The 6000-nt window shown below is 47.1% G+C and overlaps 1 protein-coding gene across 1 annotated transcript in view; it reads left to right on the top strand.

Annotated features, from left to right (window-relative positions):
* Positions 1–289: 289 nt before the first annotated feature.
* LOC138473605 (butyrophilin subfamily 1 member A1-like) overlaps positions 290–6000 on the top strand; it is a 324409-nt gene continuing 318698 nt past the window's right edge. Inside the window, exon 1 of the mRNA XM_069612162.1 lies at positions 290–308. The gene's annotated coding sequence lies outside the window, so the exon portion shown is untranslated. The remainder of the gene's footprint in view (positions 309–6000) is intronic.

The following is a 6000-nucleotide window of genomic DNA, read 5'->3' as shown; positions in this document are numbered from 1 at the left end:
AAGTGTGCAACTTGACTTCCCAGTGGGAAAGAGGAGTCATTTCAGTGTGATCAGTACCACATATCATGTTCTGAACAGGGGGGTGGCCCTAGTGGTCAAAAGTGGTGTCACTTCTGGAGGGAATTCCGGATCAGCTTTAAAGTGTAGCCATGTCTGATCCTGCAAGGATGCGTGGCTTAGTCTAAAATGTAAAACTGTTCTTTTTAATATTTGTGAAAACTTTAATATTTAATACATAGTAAAACTGTGATTTAACAATTTTTTTCTTTTCTCCAATTTCTCTAGGATATCAAGACTGCATTGAACAGGTATAGCTCTAACCTTCATTACCACCACTTCGAAAACTGTTTTTGAAGCTTCTAACATTGACTGAGTTACATATCTGTCACATATTATGAATGATTCTGCAGTCAGTGAAGGAATCATAGATTCTAATTGGCTGCCATCTGTACAGGGGTAGGTAGATTCAGAACGATCCTGCTCCTGTACAAATCACCTACATATACATTATGTATTTATTTTCACATTTGTAAAGCACATTAAACCCTCTGGTCTTGAACAGAAGGTGTTAAGGTGAGGACAGAATGGGTGGTGCCCTTGTGAAGAACCAGGTTTTCAGAAGTTTGTGGAAGGACCAGTTAGATTGTTCAGTTCTCATAGCAAGTACTAGTGTGTCCCGGAGGACAAGAGCGATGAGGCTCCTCTTACACCCCGCAAAGTGACACTCTGTGCAGCGATGGAAGACTTCTACTTTTCTTACATCCACAGGGGAAAGTAGCATTCTCTCACTTGAGCTATCGTGAATACGATTTGCTGTTGCAGTTCGCTGTTACTAGACAGGAGCAGGAGGATTATGGTATGTCCGAACTAAGAATCCAAAAAGTGTTGTGTTTTTGCAAAGTTGGTATAAATGTTGAAATTTAGTGAATACATGTCTACACCTCTTTATTTTATTTATTGGACTTTTTGAAAGGCGCCTATACAGCAAGTGGTGTTTCAAGTCGCCACAAGACAAATGGGGAGGGGGGCACAAGGGAGAAAAATATAATAAGGGTCCTACTAGGCCTTAATGACATTTGGATTGTGCAAGTGCAACAACAAGAAGTGCGAGGGAATGGGGAGGAGGGAAGTGCAGGTCAGAGCGATAAGTGCTAAGGTTAGAGGGAAAGGTGAAGAGAGAAGCGCAATGTTATGGGGAGGCCCAAAGGGCAAGTGCCATGCAGAGCAGGTAAGCACAGGGGGCGGGGGGAGGAGCGGAAGCGGCGTGGAAGGGCTGGGTCGGGGCATGGGGCCCTTTAATACTCTGAGGGAATCAGGAGCCTGTCATACAGTGGGAGAAAGAAGTTAGCAGGGGAGAGGGAGAGAGATGGAGGAGAAAAGGAAGGTCTTCAAGAGCTTCTGGGATTTAAGGAGGTCTGGCTCAAGCCTGAGAGGGGCTAGAAGACTGTTAGAGCTAGCAGACAGAAGGATTCTAGCAGGGAGTATTTAGGGAGAGAGAGAAGGATGTAGCAGGGTCCCAAGCCCCAGGAAGCCCTGTGGATGATGCAGAGGGTCCTGAATCAGATCCAAGCAGCAACCGGGAGCCAGTGGAGAGAAATTAGGGCTGGAAAGATGCAGTCCCTGGGCTTGAGGCCAAGAATAAGTCTTGCAGTCCTAATCTGATTTAGTTGAAGGGGACAAAGGGATGATGAAGGGAGATTAAGGAAGAGGCTTTTACAGTAGTCAAGCTTAGAAAGGACCAAAGCTATGGAGACGTTGAGTTTCTGGGGGAAGGTGGGGAAAGGGAGAATTCCTCTGAGGAAGTGCAGTTGGTAGTGGGCCTTCTTGGCAAGGTCCTCAGTGTGAGGAGAAAAGGAGAGAGAGGAGTTAAATATGACCCCAAGATTTTTTAGCTCACAAGAGGGTGAGGAAAGGGGGCCCATAGAGGGCAGCCAGAGGGAGGACGGGAAGGTGGGGTCTGAGGTCCCAATGGAGGGGATCTCGATCTTACTGGCATTAAGGCAGAGATCATTGGCAGCACACCATGACTGAATGGCGGTCAGACAGTCAGGGATGAGAGAGGAGTAAGAGGAGGAAGGAGAGGGAAGCTTTAGAGAGAGCTGTGTGTCATCACACTGGAAATGAGGAGAGAAAGAGGAGATCAGATGGGCCAAGGGGGAAAGGTAGATTCTGAAAAGCCACAGTGAGAGGATTGTACCTTGAGGGATGCCGCAGGTGGGGAGTGTGATAGGGGAGAAAAAAGGGCCCAGGTGGACCTTGGAGGGTCTGTTGGAGAGGAAGGGGATCAACAGAGCAGAGCAAACCCTGCCAAGGGTGTCACAGAGCGAATTTATCACGGTGGCATGATTGACTGTGTCAAAGACGGAAGAAAGATCAAGGAAGATAAGAATGGAAGGAGAATTAGAGTTAAGATTAAAGAGCAGGTAATCACGGGTGTTCAGCACAGCAGTTTCCATGCCTCTAGCAGCTCTGAAGCCAGATTGATGGTCGTGGAGACAGCCGACAGAGTCGGAGTGTTGGGTCAGCTGAGAGATGGCACGTTTCTCGAGGAGTTTGCCCAGGAAGCCAGGAAGGGGGTGATGAAGATAGGGTGATAGTTAGCAGAGCAGGAAGGGTCAGGAGAAGGCTTTTTAAGGAGGGGATGCACAAGAGAGTGCTTGGTGGGTTGAGGAAAGGAGCCAGTGCCAAATTAGTGGCTACAGAAATCTGCTAGGGTAGGCACAAGGGCGACAATGTTGTCCTTGATAGTTGTAGAGGAACAGCGGAACACCTGTTTGGGGGAGACTTTCATAGAGAGGAATACTCCAAATACCTCATCTGGTACTATGGGAGAGAGGTGGAGGAGTGAAGAGGGGATGCATGGTAGATGAAGATGGAGGAGAGAGAGGGCAGAGGAGAGTGAGGGAAGAATGTCCTGGGTTTTGGAAAGGAAGTGGGAGGCCAGAGAGGTACAGAGGGTCAGGGAAGGAAGAGGAGATGTGGAGACTGCAGAAGGATTGGCGAGTTCCTCTCACATTTTGAATAGTTTGCTAGAGTGGTTAGATGCTCTGGAGACGCGGGCATGGATTTGAGCCCTCTTCTTAGAATGAATGGAGAATCTGTAATGCCTTTGGAGCAGGTGCAGGCCAGTTCATCAGAGGATGCGTCCAAAGCCTGCCACTTCCGCCCAGCCACTCTGCAATTACGTTTCAGAGAGGCTAGGTCAGAGTCATACCAAGTGTTACACTTGGAGGCAGGCTTCATTCAGATCCTCATGACAGAGGCAATGATGTCCAGGGTGTTGGTGATAGAAAGGTGAAGATTATAAAGGATGGAGTCAGCGAGGGCGTCCATGGCAGGAGAGGAAGGAGGAATGAAGGTGGAAGCAAAGGCAGCAACTGACACTCGCTTCATCAGTCGAATGACAGAGAAGGAGACAGGCAGTGCCGTCAAAGGCATAGTAGGAGGACCTAAGAGATTCAGATGAGAAGACAGGAGGAAGTGGTCAGACCAGGAGAGAGGAGTAGTGTGAAGGTTGGAGATAGGAATGTCAGAGGAGGTGGCAGCATCCAAGGTATGTCCAGCAGAATGCGTCTGACTTGAGGGATGGATGGTGAGGGAACAAACATTGCAGACACTGCAAAGGTGACTGGTGGCCACCTCGGAAGAGTCCAGGTTAATATTGAAGTTGACAAGGAGGAGAAGTTTGAAGGTAGAGGCAAGAATGGAAGATATGAGGTCAGACCTCTCAGAGAGGAAGACAGCGACTGGTCCAGGTGTCCTGTAGATGGTGGCAAGAGGCAGCGAAAGGGATGGAGAAATGCTGAGCCTGCATGCGAGGCATTGAAAGGAGGAGTAGGACTGGGTGGGAATAATAGTGTCAGGGATCCAGTCAGGGAAGATCAAGTCCACTCCACCTCCAGACCGGTTAGGCCTGGACTTGGAGAGAATCTTGTAGCCGTCAGGAAGGAGTGTGTCAAAAGCAGTGACAGAGCTGGCAGTGAACCACGTCTCAGTGAGGGTGAGAAAGTCGAGGTCAAAGTCTTCAAGGAGGAGACAGATATCAGAAGAGTGTTTGTTTGCAGAGCGAGAGTTGAGGGTTGCAAGGTGGACCTGTTTACCACCTTTAAAGGTCTTCTGAGGGGGGTACAGGCAGGTTGTAGGCCCATCGGAGGCAGAGAAGGGAATGGGGAGTGGCCACTGGAGGAGAATTGCCTCTGGGTACCTTCAGGCTTTCAAAGGAAGCAGAGAAAGGAGAGGGAGTGTGGCACCCATAGAACAAATTGCATTTCTTGGGAAAAAGCCAAAGTATTCATCAGCAAAATACTCTATGCAACACAATTACAAGAGCGAAGTCTAACTCAGATGGCCAGAATTCAGCAAAATGCTTTGAGGTGCTTTTCTTTAAGCCTGAATGTAGATCAAGCCTCACCTTTACACAAAAATATCGCATTTGTATTGATTAAGGCAACTTTCTGTCCCTTATCAAGAGTATTTTTACAGGGAAAGTGACAGGAAAATCGGTTATAAAGCAGTATGAAGAAGTTATTAATTCCTAAAAGTGGCATTGGTCATATCAATTGAAAGTGTGTCCTGTTTCAAAATGTAGACAGCTATACTTCATATGGGCATGCATACTGGTGGGCAGGGGTGCCTGGCTGCTGGTCCTCCTTGAGCTTTCAAGAGCATTTGACATGGTTGGCCATGGGGTTACTTCTGAGGATTGGAAGAAACGTTTCCAGCTTTCTTAACTCCTCCAATTCTGTGCTGTGGGTACTCTGGGGATAGACACTGTCCCAAATTTTCTACAGTGTTTACTTGGAGGCTGAGACACCTGTTATCCAAATAGGGCACATGTCAATCAGTTTGCTGATTACATTGGCCCAGTTGCGAAATGTACATCAACCTGAATCCTCCACCTCAAACATATATTATATTTTTCCCAGGCACAAATTGTTTCCTAGAACAAGCTTGACACACATATGGTATTCACCAACACCATGGCCGTTCAGCGAAATCTATGGATTTTTTTCTTTATTCTGGTCTGTCTCTCTTTCTATTTTCTCATTGTAAATCAAGTCAAACTATCTGGTATCAAAGCTGATTCCTGCAAAACCAAGCACATTGACCTACATAGAATTACAGACAGCATTTCAAGCACTAGTCTCCTATTGGTCATGTCAGAGCCCTCTTGCTTGCTTGCCACATTTGTTTCACACCCACCGTCTCAATGCAGTTCTCCTTTCAAAATCCCACTTGACTTTTCATTATATGACATTATTACTCCATTTGTACTCCTTATATGATTACTTACTGGTGGCCTGTGTAACTGCATTATGGTCGCTAGTGGCCTTTGTATCTGAATATTGGCAGCGAGTGGCCTTTGTAACTGCATTGTGGCTTCTATTGGTTCAACATGCACCCACCCCACCTTTTGAGTATTACACTCCTGTCCATCCTCAGTCTTCTCCTACTCACTCTATCACTACCCGTTACCTGGGGAAATCAATTGCCCAGCTGCATGAATCTTCTCCTCATGATCCCTCCTGTGGAATCCCAAGCTGGTAGGCTCTCTATACACTAAAGGATTGGCTCTGGCCGTACGGGTGCTACTATCATCTATCCCTCTCATATCCCTGCTGCAGCACATCCACCCCCATTCTTGTCCACACTCAGAACTCACTTCTGTGCTTTCGAATGACCAATTCATTTACAATAAGAAGGCAGGGGAGATGTCTGTGAAGTTAATGATTCCTAGTTCCTCAACAGTCTGGGTGTGAGGGGGTCTGGTGGAGTGCAAGACAGGTTGTCATACTGAAGTGGTATGGCAGTGATCATCTTATAACAGGCTGGTTAGATACCAGAGGATTGGGAGAGGTGAACGAAAGTGGGGGAGGTTGATGCAAGTAAAGTTTAAAAATCTGGGATGGAATGCAGGGTCAGCGGTAGTGCAAAATGGTTTGGCAGACAGGAGGGTGTGTACCAGTTCATCCAGACTGATGGGGTAAAGTCGGAGATAAA

This window comes from Ambystoma mexicanum, chromosome 8 (genome assembly GCF_040938575.1).
Source record: "Ambystoma mexicanum isolate Mex_15411 chromosome 8, UKY_AmexF1_1, whole genome shotgun sequence".
Taxonomy (NCBI): Eukaryota; Metazoa; Chordata; class Amphibia; order Caudata; family Ambystomatidae; genus Ambystoma; species Ambystoma mexicanum.
Note: the sequence above shows the minus strand (reverse complement) of the source record. Positions and strands in the feature narration are given on the sequence as shown.